Below are 19,112 nucleotides of genomic sequence, written 5' to 3'. Positions count from 1 at the left end.
GGGAGTTGGATGATGAGTAGTCCTATTTTTAAGAAGGTAAAAATGTAGCAATGTAGATACCCATCCCTGAGTGTTCTTGAAGGATCTTGTCCTTATTGGGTAAAAAGTAAAGCCAGAGGGCAAGAAGTTGCCGCTCAAGTATAGAAAATGAGACTTTGTAGGAAAAGAATTTACCAGGGAGAGGGATAGGAGTCAGGTTGACATAGAGGTAAGATGATTTCAGCACTTTGAAGAATTCACCTCCCCTACCAAGTCTTTCTAAATAGGGAAGGGAGCACAGGAAATGGGCAAAAAATAAAACCAAGATATCTCATGTACAGGTACAAGCACCCAATGATAAATGTAAATGTATTGTATACCTAAAATGTACCATAAAAGAATTTAAGCAAAAAAAAAAAAAGAAGAATTTGCCTAACGTTCTACAATAGCCCAAGTGCTATATGAAGTGAAAATGGTCATTTAAATTTTTTTTGGTTTATTTTTCTCTTCTTCAGTTCACCAATGGTTTAATGATTGATTGCATGAGACTCTTTATTAGTTAACAAAGATAAAATATAAATAAATGTTCTTTACACTCAAAACTCAATGTGCTTCCTGGAGATTTGAGATCAGCTCAAAAAACATATAAACCCAAAACTTCATACCTGTATATGGAAGGAGACTTTTGTTTTTTGGTATTCACTTCTGATTAGTAGAATCATTATATAAATAGTAAGCCTTGAAAATTATACTGGAACTCTTAAGTTCATTTGTCTTCCTTGTTTAAGACATGGGAATCGTAATACCCCCGCTGCATTCTTGGACCTGCCAATACCTCTTGCTAAAGAGCCCTGCATGATGTGTGTGGCCTGGGGACACTTAGCTCCCACTGTAGCATTCTCTTCTTCTATTCTCTGACAAAGTTCTATTATCTGTTCACGTATCTCCTTTAAGACAATTTTCCCTAGCTCTTTCTCACAGAGTTAATTACTTCTGTCTGTGTTCTGCTCAGTACTTCTGTTATATTAGGCATCATAGTGTATGATCATGATTTTATGGTAACGTTTTTATTTCCCACTAGAATGAAAGTGCTTTGTAAATAGACTGCAAAGCTTATTTGATATTGAAACTCTGGTACCTAGCAGAGTGTCTGGAACATGGAGTGTTTGCAACTTTTTTTGTTGGTGTTAGATTAAAAAAAAAAAGCCCTATTAAAGAGGAGGCTAATGTTCACAGCATGTTGTAAATAGAAAATTCACAAATTGTGTCTTGATTATGTAGTCTCTTCTTTTCAAAATTCATTATTTGAAGGGAAGCTTTTTGCCTTTGTCACAAGTTATTTCTAAGTAAAATGTATGTGTTTTCATATTCCAATTAAGTCTTCTATGTAGTCTACAGGTTAGGCTCTTTAAAATATCTTCTAAAGAAACTCACACTTCTGAATATTTCTTAAATTAAAATTATGTGGACTTATTTCATGTTATAATGATCAGTAGTCACAGGCTTTCATGAAACAGCTGTCTGGGGTAATGCAGAAACCTAGAACAAGCTTATGTTTCTAATATGTAAATTTATTATTTTACCACAAACTCTTCCCTAGATTGTGAATTTCTTAAGGATTGAGAATATAGTTCATACATTTCCACATCCCCTGTGTAAGTTGCTGTGGTACATATTCATAATTACTTATCTGAAACCCTTAGGAGTAGTGGTATGCAGACAAATGTTTAACAGTTAGCTGTAAGAAAGGAACGTGCAAAAGCACACACAGATAACATAGCCCTGATGATAACGTTTGATTATTCCATGTCTAAATGCCTCTGGTCTTGGCTCATTGAAGGTACCTGGTTGAAGTCACTGAATGTGAAGTTGAGCTGACATACACAATTGGTAAGGGCTGTAGGGCACACTATCGATATGGATCTAAATGAATTTTAGAACTCAAGATTTCTGATTTGAAGATAGTCATCTGTTCATAAATTATATGGTATCTAGGGCAATGGGTGTAATAAAATCAATTAATATTTTACTGCAAAATGAATGACTATTCCACTAAAAAGGATATATAAGCTCCAAACAGGAAAAGGATGGTTTTTAGTTTTAGAGCTTTTTCTCCTTTTGTTGCAATATAGAATTGCGTACTTGGTGTCAGCATTGAATTTTTTTTTAAAACATTACTTCAGAAGAAAAAAATTCATTAGTGTCACATACCCATCCTGGCCGTCACTTCTAGGCCTGTTCATTGTCTTTGAGCTATCTCACCCTGTCTGTAAATTGTAGGTATGTGATAGTGTCTTAATTACTTTTCTCTCATTGCTGAGACAAAATACCCAGCACTCAAAGTTAAAGGGGCAAAGGTTTATTTGGCTCACAGTTCATAGAGATTTCTGTCCATAAGCAGCTGGCTCCGAGGCAGGGTGGCAAAGGGGCGAGAGTTCATGGCAGCTGAAGCAGCAAAAGCAACAACAGATTTTAACAGCACCTTTCTGCCCCTTTTATCCCATCCAGACTAGCAGGACTAGGGCGGTGCTGAACCAATTGCGCACGTGTAGAGGTTTAGTAATCACACGCCCTTAAGCCCAGCATTGCACATTCCAGATTCAGCCACCTCAGAAAACCATGAGGCTTCAGGGGACACCTTAACACAAGCTCTAACAGATACTCAAATTCTTTCTCTTTAGCAGAATTTCAGTTGCCTTTCTTCTCCCCTAGTGAAAAAAGTCAATTTTTCTTCACCTAGAATTTAGCTCGACATTCCTTTACTCCATGTAATTTTGTAATGTTTTGTCTTTTCCTGTAAGTCTGTTTGATTCTCTCACATTGTATGAGAAAAAGAAATCCTTTAACATGTTTGTTTTTTATGTTCATGGACTTATGGTTTTAATTTTTTCTGATATTTTAAGTAGAATACAGGAGAAAGTTTAGACATATTCTAGAAAGCTTCTGGGGATAGAACAGACTGATGTTGCGGTGTAGAAGAGGCGGTTTTCCTCGGCATCAGACATGGACAGCTGCTGACTATGGTATGGAAATCTAATCTCTTCGCGGGGAGTGGCCTATAGACTTGGGCTTCTGGCTGCTTGAAGTAGAGGATGTTGTGCAACTGGATGAAATACCACCTTTAAAGTTTAATTTAAGGCCAAGTATAATTCTTTTTTTATAGTTTTCACTCTTCATTGAACATGAATGAACTAACATAGGAACATTTGATGAATCATTAAAGGACCTAAGAAGACAAGGAGCTTGGATGAATCCTTGGTTACCTACTCAGCTGATGGAATCAGGCCTTATATGTATCCAGTAGGACTAACAGATTCTTATAAATCTTTAAAATTAAAGTTCTTTAGGAAGGTAAATACGTTTTAATTATTAGAGAAGTAGATTTTGCAAAACTCTTGGCTGTTTTCTTTTTTTATATGACAAGTACAGTTTTCCTTTTTTAATAGCAAAACATTTATTGGTACATTTTAGGAATACATAAAGATAGCACTCATCATAGGGAATTTGCACCTGTACATGATACATCCCAACTCTTTTTAAAAAATTCTTTTATTGGTACATTTTAGGTATACAATACATTTACATTTGTCATTGGGTGCTTGTACCTGTACATGATGAATCTCGGTTCTTATTTTTTTCCTCCATTACCTGTGCGCCCTTCACCCCCTCCACCCTTCCCTATTTACAAAGATTTTGTTTCCTTTTTTTTTTTCTTTTCTCATAATTTTTCCTTTCCCTTCTTCCCTTTCCCCTTCCCCTCCCACCACCCCTACACCTTTGGACCTTTTCCCATTTCAAATTATCAATTATTCATTTTAATCATTTTAATCCTTATTTACATTTTCAGTTTTTTCACACCAGAGAAACTATTTGGTATTTACACATGTGTGTTCTATTTATTTCACCTGACTTTTTTAAACTATGGTGTCTTGTGTGCTAGATTCACAATTTCTCAGAGCCTGGAAAGCTGTATATGCTCTGAATTCCCTCATCCAAACTTCTCATTTCTACCTCCAAATGAACCCATTTGTAAGAGTACCAAGGAGGAAGAAATTATTTCAGCTCCAGTGACAATTTTATAAAATGTATTAAGATCCATCAAGGTTTCATTGGCTATATGGACAGCTCTCAAGCTTCTTATAAGGAAAGGACATGTTCGGGGTTTTTGTTTGATTATTTGCTTGTTTATTATTGAGTAAAGGCAATTTCCCCTTTCCTACAGGCTCATGTCTATTCTCTCTGCCTATTATAGAGAGTCATCCCCTCCAGACATGAGAGGAACCTGCAAAATTATCATTCCAGAAATTCTTATTTCCAGGAATTTCTCATTCCTGCAAAATTCTCATTATAGGTTTAATCTGTTCTAAAGGGAACTAAGGAAATGCTAAGGTGACTCCCATATGCCTAGACAGACTTGTGGATGTGCGTGCAGCAGGAGTTAGGCTTCTTTGAGTGCATCCCTCCAGGTAACCAGAACTGACATACCACTTCCAAGAACAGACTGTGGGACTACCTTGAGTGCACTCACAAGGCTGTCCTAATCGGAAGCACGTTCACCACTCAGAAGGCATGACCTTTCACCTTGAGCACTGGGAAATCTCTTAACCCTCCCCCAGAAGTGCCAGTAAATATTAATTCCGTTCTCTGCCATATATGACTGTCCGGATAATCACCCTAATTAATCTTCTCAATTTTTATACCTTTAAATGTATTTACTGAGTATAGTATGATTTATTAACATAACAATAACCAACCACTATGCTGGTTATTATGGGCCAATAAGATAAATAGCTTTGTCCTTGCAGAGCTCAAAGCCTAGAAGAGAAGGAAATTATACTACATAGCACGATGTAATTTTCTTGAAAGCATATTCCAAAGAAGATACAAAGAAAATGTCACACATTTTTCAGAAATATAAAGAATACTTTTGGGCCTGAAGAGGAAAAGGGAGGGAACAACAGAGATTTTGTGTGTATGAACTTTTTAAAAGGAAAAGGCAGCAGATGCTTCTGTGATTTCCAGTCTTCCATCCTTCCTTGTGGTACCAAGTATGAATCTCAGAATCAACTATTAACATACTTGTAAGTTATATTATTTTTCTTGAATGAAAACCTACTTAATCAAATAATAAAAGAACTTGACTGATTGGTCATGCATTGATTTTAAGATATACCATGACAAAATAGGACAATAGATGAATACGTTTTAATGAGAATAAGAATAAAGGAGAACACATGAAATAGGTAAATATCTGCACCCTAAAATGAGATAGTACAAAATAATGAAGAAGATGGGCGGGGGACTTGACTCAGTGGTGCTGCCGCCTGCCTCACAAGCACAAAGTCCTGAGTTTGATCCCCAGTACCAAACAAACAAAATACTGAAGAAGAGACTGTAAATATATATAATTTACTTAATGAGGATGTATAGCAGACACTCTAGGTGAGGAACAAAATAAAATAACAAATGTTATGAACATCACAAATATTTTCATTATTGTAGTCTAAGAAAGAATTTAGTCATTATTACCATTTTCACTCCCCAAATGAATCTGTGATACTTGTCTCAAGCTTTTCACACAGCAGATAGTTGGCTTTTAATTATGTAATAAAGAAAACATTACTGAAAGGGGAGTGCATTTGTAATTTATTCTGGTGACACCTGATCTATGATATCTTATTTTGTCATGCCATAACTTTTTAATTTTCCTGGGGTAAAACAAAATCTCTACAATTGCTTCATTAGTCCTGGAAGTATTATATAATCACATGTTCTTTTAGGGAGGTATTTTTCAAAGGCAGTCTAGGGGCTAGGAGGGCTTACCTTGTAGAGAAGCTTTCTTTAGATATTTAAAAGATGTATAAAATGATAGAGTTGTTCTATATAGACTTGGGGGCAGAACCAGGGTTGGTGGATGGATTCTCATTGAGATCAATTTTGGCTTCTTGTACAGGAGAATTGCCCAAGGTCAGAGCTGATTGGGGAGGAAATGGTTATTTAAGGAAGAAGAGATGAGACCCCTGCACATCATCAGAAAGCTTCAAGCAGGACAGATACATCAAACCAAAAATGACACTAGCCAAGGCTAAGCAAGCAAGGAAGTTTTCTTCAATTTATTTCACTAGGAGACAGACAAACACAACTAACTCTAAATTCTGCTGAAGAAGAGAGGGGAGGAATATAAGGAGGTTGCCATAGGGCATCTGTGTTTGATAGGTATCTTTATCCAAAGGGGGAAAATAACCCTCCTATCAACATAGGTGTGTTTGTAACTCAGAGAAAGGTGCCCACAGGAAGGTAAACTCCCACCTTCTCACAGAAAGTAGTCAGTCCACCTGCTTTGTTGATTGCATTTCAAAGAGATGATTCTTGGGTTTCTAAGGAAGGTTGTAAAACTGGATAGGAGCTCTAAACAAGTTTAACATACCAAAGAGCAATGAAGGGTGATAATGACAGGACTAGGCCTGTAATTGCTCTGAAAAACAAACAAACAAAAAATAGGATAGGGACCTAGAGTTAAGAAAACTGGCCAAGATTTATGCAAGTTAAGGAAAAGGAAGCAGCTCACAGGTCAAACACAAAATAAGGATATTGTAGCTGGAAATCAAATATAGAATGAATGGTTAGAAAGCATCCCTAACATCTCTTCAAATGTCTGATTTTTTTCTTTTCTCATGGTAGCTAAAAAGGCGAGGAAATGATTTCAGTCAATTAAAAAAAAAATCGAAGAGTTGAGTAGTTTATCAGGCATTCTGCTTACATGGATCAGTGACATCCAGCCAGCCCCTGCACGTGCTTTAAGCAAAATATCAGTGAGGGAAGTTCAACTGGTGTAAAATTAAGCATCAGATCTTTATTTACACGTTCAGTTTCTCACACCAGAGAAACGATTTGGTATTTACACGTGTGTCCTATTTATTTCACTTAAGAGTATCGCCTCAATGTGCATCCATTTAGCTATAAATGTCTCTACTTTCTCATTCTTTATGGCTCAGTATACCTAAAATGTACCAATAAAATTAATTAAAAAATTAAACTTCAGAGTAGTGTTACCATTTTCAAATGAGATACTGTTAATTTCATAATTTCTTTTACCTTCCTTATAGTTTTTTTTTTTTAGACGCTCCAGTTAATTCTCTTTTAGTATGTATAGATTTAAGGGGCTGAATATTTCATCTCTTTGTAGTTATATTCATCAACACTGGGTAAAATATTTGGTGGTAACTCTAACAAAAATCATGAATTCCTGCTTTCAGTAACAAACTCTGTACATCACCCAGGGAAACCTGGGCATTACGGAGCTAAGTCACGCAGGGAGCGCGGTTCCTTTTATTCACCCATGAATGGAAGAAGAAAGCGTTATGATCAGCAAAGCCTGTCCTACACTATTGTTTAGGGATCTTGGTGATAAGAGGACAGGAGCACATCACTAGAGCATTTATTCTGCTCTTCAAAGGCTTTTCATATACTGTTTAGGGCTTCCATTTTTATTGCACAGTGTGGTTCTTTGTTGCATATTAATATTGATGGAGTTACCACCGCCAAACTCACAGAATATTCATATCATTTTGGATGACTGAAATGGAAAGTTGGTGAATTCCAGTTCTTCAAGGGAGCCATAGCCAGCAGTACCCGATGGAAGAGGAATGATTGAATTTACCAATTGCGTCTCTGTTAGGCTTGCTAATTTACACGGGGAATTTCAAATATTATAGCGGCTAGGGTTTCCCTGGAGATTTCACGTGGGTACAGCAAATGAATCAGGGTTTAAATAATATTATTTTTGGAATCATCCGTGAAGATGGATGCAAAAATAAGCAGATGATTTCATAATTAATACTGGAAATGTAAACCACGCAGGGCCCATTTGTCTTTGTAGGAGAGGCAACTTCTGTGGTCCAGGCTGCAGCCAGCTAGGGCCTGGGAAATGGCCCTGGAGAAACGCAGTGAATTTGCCTAATGGCTTTTGCCTTAAATGGTCAAGCTTTGATTATTAACCTTAATAGCTTTGCCCCCTCCCTTCAGACACAGATCCCTCAGGGCTGGTTTCCTACTGTTCCTCCACTGATCCCATAATTGGAATTTATGACTGACCACGACAGAGGAACTGGGGACATTTGTCAAATGCTGTCACTCTTATGAGGTAGGATAGAAAAAATAAAGATCGCCAAAAAAGGAGGCAAAGAAATTCATCATTGTAAAGGGGTACTTTTAAGATTTCCTTCAGGACAGGAAATCTTACTGAAATTTTCTTTTCCCCCTTTCCGGGAAAATTTCTTAGGGGTCTTTAAGGCTATATCGTGGGCACTTGCCTGTGCCTTTCACCTGTAACCCACGCTCCTTCCTTCAGCCTCCACCTTCCTCCTCCAGAAAGTGCACCTTAGACAGCATATCTCAGCTTCAAATTCATGTAAAGGGTTTGCATTTTTAACATAGCCCACAATGCAAAAATCCATGAGATGCTAGAATATACAACTGAAAAGTAACCCATCTTAACACCATCAGGTCCAAATAAGAAGCCCACCCTGATTATGAGCTCTCTGGCGTGTGTATTTCTCTCTCCCTCTGTCTCTCCTTCCTTCCCACACACTTTATTCATTACTTCCTTTTGAGTGTGTTCTTTTAAAATTTCCCCTGATAAACTTCATCTTGAAAATTCTTTTTTTGTGACAAAAGTCAGCAATCTGCAACTTCCCCCATGGGCAGGGTGAGAAGGACTCAATGTCCCCCAACCCCACTGAGGGGACCCTCCTCTGACCGACCATGTGTGGGCACACATACCGAAGCGGTCCCCCTTACTGAGAAAATTAAGCTCATAAATATTTTTAGACTTTGGAGCCTCCAAGTTCTCCCTAGCCCAATTCATTCATTTTACACAAATGGGAATGAGGTCCAGAAAGGCTGTGGGAACTGCCTGGGGAAGTTTAATTTGTTGGGCACAAAGGGAGAATTGTAACTGCCTGGTTTTGCCTCCAACTAACGTAATTTCTTTGTGACTGAAAAATTTTCTCAAGGTTAGGGGACAGGTTATGGATATGTGAGTGATAACACACTTGTTAATCATCCACTCTTTCAGAGACACTGCCTCCCTCTGGCCAGTGTGCTGTGGAGTTCTTTGGTTGTCAGCAAACAGGTGGCCTCAGAATGAGCCTGAGCTGCTGTACTGAAGAACTCTTCATCACAGTTTTTCCTTATTAAACCCAACTGTTCTGATTCCTTCTTGCTCTTATTCAGAGGACAGAATGAGGGTGTTAGAGATCCTGGCCCAAATCACACAGCTCCTAACCTTCGGAACAGAGGTTTGAACAAAGATCTTTATGATTCGAACACCTGAGAATTTAGCTAGGATTCTATGCTCATGTGGATTCAGGTTTGCCCTCACTTAAATAGCTGACCTAACTAAAGGCAAGGAATGGTAAACGTTGTTTAGTTTGCTTTGGGGCCCCAAGGAGGTTGTCTTTGCTGCCTGGTAACTTTCCCTCTCTCTTTTTACCCCACCCTACAAATGAAATTTGCTTCTTCTACTCCTTCCCCAGGTTGACATGGAGAAAGGCACTTGTTTTACAATGACTCTTCTCTCCAGAACGGATTTGCCTCAGTATTTCAGTGTTAATCCTCACAGCAGTTATTGTTCACAATGGAAGTCCGAGTGCTTATTGGAGTTCTTCTGGTCACTTTTTTATCTGCATGTCATGGGTCTATGGACTCAACTGATGCTTTGTAAAGGAAGCTATCAGCAGTGCCTGGGTGAAGTAAATGAATGAAAGGTTTTCATTCTCCTTGCTGAGGTGACAAACAAAAACCCTTTCTCCTTAGCTTGGGAAATAAAGGTGGAAGTCTACATTTCTTTGGAGGAAAAGGAAAGATCTGTTTATGACTGTATCAAGTAAGAACAATACCTTTCCTTCGCTCTGTTTTTGAAAGAAAATGGCATAAAATATAGCAAATCACAGAAAGAATGAGATAAGTAGGAGAAAAGGTAACTCCATGGTTTGATGTTTAGAAAGATATCATTTGCTAACTGAACTCTAAGAAAAACCATGGTGGTCCCAGTATGGATTTCCTCCTGGCAAGTGGGAGTTCCAGCAGTGAGTGTGGGTAGTACGGGTGGGTGTGGGATTTCTGCCTTCCAAACCTATGGGATGGGCTGCATTTGAGCATAGCTGTAACCAAGCAGATGCCTCATTCTCTCTCCCTGTCTTTCTCTCTCTTCTTTTCTCTGTAAACATGTTCATGTGAGCATGCATCTTACAAATCCACACTACACTCCTACCCAACTAATCGCATAAAAGTGTGTTCAACTGGCTACTTCGGAGTGTACATTTTCGTGAGTGGTGCAAGACAGAAATTTGGTGGAAGAGTCACAGAAAAAATATCAGACCATCCTGTGTACAGTCTTAGCGATTCCCCTTCCTCTGACCAACGAAGGGTCCTATGGTATTGATTTATGCTTATCAAAATTGTGAACATCTGCTTTCAAAATTAGAATTTTGACTTTCAAATTGAAAGGGGCATGGCTGACAGCCCTTTAACAAGAAACAGATTAGCAAGAGGTAGTCCTACGAAGTTATTTATTTATCCAAAGTGTTATAGGAGAGCCTTCAGAAATGTTGCCCAGAAGACCCAGAATAAACTGCATCTCTGGGCTTCGTTACAATGAAGAAATATGAAAAATCAGGAATGATCTGATGGTAGTAAATTCTGCTTGGTCTCTTTGTATAGTATTCCTTCTCTGCAGGTAAAGGACAGGACATGAGATCCTGAGGGTCTTATGTCCAACTTTCGGGGAATGTGGGTCACTCTCACACAGAATGTTCAGAAGCCTCAGAGAATGACCTCTCTGCTTCTGCTATTCTCTCAGTTTCCAAGGCGCCATATCCTGGAGTCAGGATTATACTGAAAGATTGGTTTAGCTGACAGACAGGGAAATCTGTGTCACTGTAGAATGATCAGGCGCTCAGACAGGCTCAGTGCTGAGTGCAGATTTCAACACCAGCACCTTCATTTGTGTGGAGCTTAGGCCCAGACTCACTTACTTCCTCATCTCTAGAAAAATAATACTATTTCACAAGTCTCTTTGAAGGTTTAAGTGAGAGGACATCCCTGGGGATGTCTGGCAGCATGTATGAGAGCCTGACTCTCATAGTCTATAGTTCCTTGTGCTCTCTTCCAGATAATTTCCCAGTAGGTAAACTATTTGGAAGGAAAAATTAATAACAGAATAAAAATCAGATATATTTCAGCAATCTTAAAGGAATATTATATAATTAAACTCTAGAAGCTTAACATCTTTGTAAAATAACCAATCATTTCTATTCCATGAGGCAAAGTATTCTCTTGGTTGTTCATTCTGAAGCAATCTAATCACTTACTCGAGTTAAGGAAGGAAAAAAAAAGAATCCCTTAAAAATTAGTCCATGGAACATTTCTCAGCTCAAAACTCAATGACTCCTTTCTAAGTTAGAGTAAAAACCAGATGCAAGACCCTATGCAATTAGATCCCTCTTCCCCCCAACAATCACAACGAAAGTTACCCTTCGCCCCAGGGTTTCCTTTCTCTTTCTCTGTTACTGTTCGTCCAACATGCCAGGCGTGCATCTGACTTAGGATCCTTGGACTTACTTTTCTACTCCCTGGGGTAATTATCTCTCTATATCTATAATGTACATCCCCTCACTTTTTCAGGGGAAATTTGTGCAGAAGGCAATCTTGTCTTTGGTTGGTATTTTTTAACTCTTTATCTACTTTAGTGCCTGTAACTGATCTTGTTCCCTGATTCTGAGATCCCCTTTAGGACCAAGTTTACTCGGTTCGCTACCACAGCACAAACCAGTATCGTTGTAGGGAGCTTGATGAATAAGTAGGCTGGAAGAATGTAAATACATGTAGAATGATTCCATATTTCAGACTCGGAAAGGTCTATGTACGTGCATGGCCACCTATGCTAAATAACAGCTGGCATAAATCTTAATCTAGAAGTGGAATTTGAAACTGAACTTTATTTGAGCTTTGAAAAGGACATAGGAAGAAAAGGGGCAAAGGGGAAGGGGAAATGGGAGGGGTAGGGGTAATGAAAGAAGGGAATGGAATTAATGTGAGGAAAAGAAAAAATAGAAACAAAGTCTTTGTAGATAGGGAGGGATGGAGGGGTTGAAAGGAGGGCAAGGGAATGGGGAAAAAATAAGAACCAAGATGGATTATGTAAAGATGCAAATTTCCAATGATGAATGTCATTATATTGTATACCTTCAATGTACCAATAAAATTAATTAAAAATTTTTTAAATAAAATGGACCTACTTTTATTTCCTCAAAGGAATAAATAACTAAGTATAAAAACCGATTACATGCTATGATGCATCTTGACATAAAGATTTGAGACATTTGCATTGATATTATAAGAGAATATTTGTGGCAAATATGTGTATATGTCTTAACAATTGTCAATTGAATAAGAGGAGTAATTGAATTATTGGACTTAGAGTTCCATTAATTAAAGTATGAGGTGACCCTCACCTGAAAACCGGTGACTGACTTTATGGCAGAACCAGATCTCATTATTCTACAGTGAGTATGTAGATACCTAGTTGTGATAATGTTTGTGCTTTATCTCTCTGTTTCTCTTCATCCAGATAAAACTGGAATTCAGGGGCAGGACACACCAACCCTTTAACATCTACCACTCTGGCTTCTTTCCTCCTTTTATTCCTTTTTTATTTATTTATTTTTTTCAGACAAAGTCTTGCTATGTACTTCAAGTTGGGTTTGAACTCACTATTAGCTCAGGTTGGCCTTGAACTCATGGCGATCCTCCTACCTCTGCCTCCTGAGTGCTGGGATTTACAGGCCTGCGCCACCACAGCTGGCTTTCTACTTTCTTTGTATACCCAATAAGTACATGATACTTCCTCTAAAAAGAACTTCCTGACTCTTTCCCCATCTCCACTGTTGCCATGTTCTTCTAGCATATGTGCACACTCTGTCTTCACACTTACCCTATGTTACTGGAAGAGCTGAATGATAATCTCCTTAATAAACATAAGTTATGTAAGAACAATGATCGTTTTTATCTTGTACAGTATTTTATTTTGAAGTAAGGATTCTACCTGGCATATAGTAAGTCTTGAATAACACTAGCCTAATAAATGAACAGATTAATCCAATGCTAACAAGATGTAAAGAATTTTGCTGGGTTCCAAGAGACATTTATTTTCAGAAATAAATTGTACTCCCTCAAGCTTGAACTATTGTAATGGGAAGTAAACACCCTTTCCTAGCATAATGTAATGCAATAGATTATAAGATGATTGCTATAATCAATATTTCTGGAAATCAGAGATGAGCCCAGTTCTGTGGGCTGTGTCATGAGGCACAAGAGAGTCTTAGAATCTGAATACAAAGAAGAGAAAGCATGATGAAGAACATATGCTATGTGCAGCTCAAAATTGTCAGAGGACTGGGTTCCTGTACAGAATTAGTGATAGGAAAATTTTCACTAGAATGTAGATCCATTGAATGGAAGATCCTTTGTGTGAGCTGGACAAGGGGACCCTCAACTTGTATCTGCTAGGAAGCTTTGGCTAATTCTGAGCAGGAAAGGGACATGATGTGATCATCCTTTCAAGAAGATTAATAAGCAGGGGCGGAGTGCAGCATGCATTATCTGTTGACAAATAAAGTTCATGTTGTGTGAACATGCAAATTGATATGATAGGTGAATACCAGTCTGATTAATTAGAAACTCCCATGGGTCAGATAAGCAGGGTAAATGAAGGGGACTGATCTTGAAGTTAGCACAATTTATGGAAGCTCAATCTCAAATGTTATACTTCAGAGAATTATTAGTCTGGGCAACTGCATTATACACAACCCTACTCTTTCAAACAGCAATAAACTTCACCACCAACTCTATAGCTTGTGTTTCTGGCTGAGGCTAATAGAATATAAAAGAGTGCCTTATTCTGGGTTAGGTTAGTTATTTTGTTATGTTTTTGAATTTTTTTGGGGGGGGAGCATTTGGGATATGGGGAATACTTTGTATTTCTTTCAATATTCCAATGGTGTTTGGATATCCTATTGTAATACAGTTTGATGCAGTAGAATATAATATAGGGTCCATGGTAGGACAGTTCTGGATAATAATTACAAGGCTATTCCTAGTAGTAATCTTGAGTAAGTCATTATTTGAGTCTATGCTATCACAATACTTCATAGGGTCATGAAAAGAATTATAATTAAATTCATATATGTAAAATAATAGTCCTTTTAATATTATAATAATAGTTAATATTTAGCTGTCCTTCAGCCAACATCATGCTTGCAGGCAAAATTCATTATTTCAATTAACTGAGTCAATACTTCAGTCAATCTTAAATCTATTCCCCCCCAACGAAAAAGGTACCCCGCAATGAAAGCCAGATGTTCTTTGTTTTATGCACCAGGGTTCATGCTTGCTCATGTTTGTAAATGAACAAGTGTATGTGTACTTTTGTGTCTGGGGAGAGTCAGATGTATATAAAGGCTGAAAGATAAGTTACAGGTTATGGTGACAATGAAGAGTCTCATTTTCAAAGAATCCAGTCTTTAAGATTTACATGACAGCAGGTTTTGCTTTTGGTTTTTCCATTTATTTCCTTGCCTAGCCCAGAATGCTAGTGGCTGATTTTCCTTTCTTGTACACCTAGTTTGGGTCAGAATTCATAAGTCCTATAGGATTAGTGCATCTGTTCCCCAGGTTTTCATTATATTTTGAAGTTCATTCTTCTCCCCACCCCCTGAGGCCTCTATCCTAAATCTTTCCTAAACTTTCCCTATTAAAGCCCAAGTTAACTTGGCTATTCAGGCTTTATTCACAAGGAGCAAAACCTGCTACTAGACATAGTTTAGTTTGCAATGCATTCCAAAAATCCTTGGTGTAAAAGACAAATTGCTTTCTGAGAAGCTTTGGGATTCTTTAAACTTTATGATACCTATGGTTCCGATAAGGTGTCTTTGGCAACTAGAAAATAAATTCACCTCTATCTAAGACACTATATAGATTTTTACTGAAGTATATCAAGAATTTCATTTATGGTGATTTTTGACAAACTACTTAAAAATGCTTCATGTTTCTATATTCTAGACCTGTTCTTTGTCTCTCAGAAAAGTTGGCTTTCCCAATCAAATATTCGTTGGCCTCTGGAAATCGAGAAAATCTTATGAGTCTATTTCATTATCCTTGGAATATGATATGGCCTTATACTGATATGGTAGATGTCATCCAGGTTAGAAATGAAGTGTCCATACAGTGCTATCATAATCCAAATTCAAATATGAACCAATTCACAGAATTTTGCAACTCAGTTTGGAATTTTAGAGCACAGAAATATTAATAACTTTAGGGAATATGCAAACTCTGAATGGCAAATAGGCCTCACTCTAAATGCCAGTTCTGGCTGATAAGATGCAATGCTTTATTTTGAGGGGGATTTTTGATTGCATTAACTCACCTGAAAAAAGGCCACAACCAGTGATGTATTTGATGGAAGACAAATAGGGATTTTGGTGATCATTCAAGGGATTTTACACAGTTTATTAAGTAAACAAAAACAAAAAACTGAGTCAGAGAATTGTGAGATAAATGTATGCTTAAAACATGGACTGGAAAAAGTGAACATTTACTTTAAAAGTTGAATACAATTTGTTTGCGTGAAACAGGAATGCAATTTCCTCATTCATATAAACTGGAGTCGGCGCATGCTCAACATTGTGAGTGGCTGTTTAGGAGTGGCCAGCAGCTGCCTTTGGTGTCCTGTTAACCTAGTTTCAAAATCTAGTTCCCACCACTTTAGGCAAGTTTTTGCAGGTTCTATTGCCTTGGCTCCAAAATTAAATATTAGGTTAATTGAAGTGATGTATATGAAGTGCTTAGTATAATACTAAGTGCACAAGTAACAAACACATTCAGTAGTAGCAGCCTTTGTTCTCTGCTACTAGACCAGTAAGCTAAATAAACACATTTCAACCAAATGAAAGAGCTTTTAAATCAGCAAACATTGCAAGCTCCTTCTCTTTGATGTAAGCCTTTCTTCATGGAAATTGAAGGTGAAGGGTGAAAGGTGATTTTTTAAAAATGCTTTTGTGGAAAATGAGAAGAGAAATGCAACATAGCTATCTTATCATTATCATCATCATTTTCCTTATTGTGTCTTATCCAGATTCTCTGATTAAAGCCATATATATATACATATACATATATATATATATATACACACACATTTGCTTATTCAAGGGATCCTTACTTTCTTTCCCCAGCTAAAACCTTTTCATGTTTCAATGACTTCATTAGAATCTCCCTGTTCTTGTCCCTGTTTCTTCAGGAATTGTCACTTGTATTAAAATTCACATTTAAAGCACATCTAAGCAAGAAGGTGACTTTTTGGGTTCATGTTCTAATTGATGACAGAAATTACTAATTAAATGCATCTGTGTCTAATCAAAACATAACTGGAATTCAGTGGTGCAGCTGTGTGCAGGGGAACGACATGGCAGATTGGATGGGTGATGGCATAAGGAAACCATTTGTCCTTCAGCTAGCAATTCCCAAATCTAGCAGGACCACAGAATCTCCTGAAGGAGCTTTTTAAAAGTCAACACAGTATTTTTTCTCAGTTCTGGCTCCCTAGAATTTGATTGTTTTTAATCTCCCAAAGAAATTGCTGGTGATCACTCAGGATTAGAAACTCTATAGCATTCCAGACCCGCAGCATGTTGATGAAGCAGAAATGATGGCTGGCATGATTGAGGGCTTTAAATTTCATTTGCCTTTTCTTTAAAACACCAGTTTAGTCCTTCTTATGTTATTATTGCCCTCTTTTTGCCATTCTAATGGTGTTTCATACCTTGCTGGAAAATGAAACTGTTTTTACTTTAAAAGAAATGGCAGGTAAGTCTTTGGCTTTACTTCAATGTTAGTAAATGTGAAGGTTCTATTAATAATAGCCTGCTTTTTAGCAATGTCACTTATTGTCATTCTTTGAGTCATCAAGAAAAAATTTTCCTGGATAATTGTAGCCTATACCCATGTAGAACAAAGACTAGTGTTTACCAGTGACAGTAATGATGTTCACAACATGATGTATTTTAAATATGATGGATTTTTGAAAAGTTAAACTGTGTTGCTTAGTTTTATCATCTGCCTTAGTTACTTTTGTCATTGCTGAGACAAAATAACTGACACCCACAAGTTAAGAGAGGAAAGGTTTATTTAGCTCACAGCTTGTAGAGGTTTCAGTTCATAATCAGCTGGCTCTAAGGCAGGATGGCATAGCAGATGGACATCACAGAGGAGAAACTGTTCATGGTGTGCAGAAGACTGCAAAGCAACAAGGGATGATCACAGCTCTTTCTATCTCTTCTCTCTTATCCAGGCTACATAGGGTGAGTAGCATTCACAGCCTTAATCCTAGTGCCCTTGATCCTACCATTTCACCATGAGTCAATCCCAACATCACACATTCTAGACCCAACTACCTCTGAAAAAGCCCTACCTATGACTGCATGAGGCTGGGGGTGGGGGATCTAGACACAAGCCACAACATGATCATATGTTATGTTTGGTTGCAAAAAATTTCCATCATGTTCATACTTAAAAGTCCTACCCTTCTTCAAAGATTAATCTGCTCTGAAATTGGCATAAATATGCAAATTGTCACAGAGAGGCCTTGTGTAAATTAAATAAAATGAATACTCTGTTCTTCATCTCTTCTTTCTATCACTATTTTTTTTAAGCAATGGTTTGATCTTTCAACCCATTTATTTTCTGGTTGCTACTGGAACCTGGCTATGTCAAATAGTATGTGTTGTGTCAAACTCATTATGTTTCTACATTTCTTCACTTATTTCTATAGAAGGGTATAAAAAGGTATTACGATGCCTCCTTTTGTACAATTAGTAAAACTAAGGCCCACCATGACAAGCAGTGTGTAGAACTGAATAGCAGTTTGAACCTAGCTCTAACTCTGAAAACCATGACAATGTGTTATGCTTTGTGTGTTTGGGAAATGGTGTCAGAGAAAATCACAGCAACATGATAAATTATGCTAGTAGGTAAAGAGTCAGGATTTTAGAATCACGTGAATTATATATATATAAAAAAAGAGGGACCAAGAAGTAGCTTTTTAAAAAAAAATCTTGCCAAAGCCTATAGAAAGGAAGAAAGGATGAGAAGCAAAGATATTTCATCTTTTTTTTTTTTTCTTAGTCATTATGACCTCACAACAGAAATGAAAAGAACTATGACTACAAGGTCAAGTTAAAGTTTCAGGTGGCTGACCTAAATTTTAGGTCCCAGCCACATTAACAAAGGCCTGGCCCAGACCCAAAAGGGGAGCAGCAGACAAATTGGTTTTGTTGACACATAGTCACATTTGCCTATTACACAATAAATATTCCCTGACGCAAGAGCATTTAAGAAATTGAAAGAGAGACTTCATGATGGTTTGACTTAATTTAAGGCCAAACCTTATTCCTTGGAGTAGTTATCATTCAAGAGAATATCAAAGACTTGGACTGGTATGCACAATGGAAGCATTCATTTCAACTATTTTTGCATTCTTTTTATATAGTGGTATCGGGGCCCACTTTGAAGCTGCTTTCCAGGAATGAGAACCACAATTTGTATTTGGCATTGGATGGAGATATATTTCTTCCTCCTTTGGAGTTAGTAGCTGCCTGGTTTTTGGAGCACACACACACACAGAAAAATAAAATAAAAAAATCTTGCTACTTTCTGTGCCAATTTTGAGTAAAGCAAATCCTGCTCTGATTTAAACCTGCTTTTAAAAATTCAGATCTTTTTAAACTATAAAAGTGATAACAATAAAAGCATACCTGAAAGGAAATATGCAAGGAAGAATAGTGAGGCAAACTCAATACAGTAAGATATCTGAAAACGAAATACTAAAAGCAGCTTGCAATTCTTTTGATATTTTTGATAATAGGTGTTCTATGGACAAATATTCATCCTGGTTTTTACTACAAATTCCATTACTTGATACCAAATATATTATGTTCACACAGGTCCTTTCCAGTCAAATACTATATAAGGATAGTCATTGAAATGTGGAAAGAGCTAAAGAATAAATCTTTGCAAGT

At 37.3% G+C, this 19,112-nt stretch overlaps 1 protein-coding gene across 30 annotated transcripts in view; it reads left to right on the top strand.

Annotated features, from left to right (window-relative positions):
* The window catches only part of Lrrc4c (leucine rich repeat containing 4C), a 1,178,862-nt gene that overhangs the window by 1,099,365 nt on the left and 60,385 nt on the right, over nucleotides 1–19,112 (top strand). The gene's annotated exons all lie outside the window — the stretch shown is intronic.

The sequence above is a fragment of the Heterocephalus glaber genome, unplaced genomic scaffold (genome assembly GCF_053883595.1).
Source record: "Heterocephalus glaber isolate CG9 unplaced genomic scaffold, H.glaber_assembly_v1.0 deba00000594, whole genome shotgun sequence".
NCBI classification, from domain to species: Eukaryota; Metazoa; Chordata; class Mammalia; order Rodentia; family Bathyergidae; genus Heterocephalus; species Heterocephalus glaber.
This window is presented reverse-complemented; position numbering and strand designations above follow the sequence as displayed.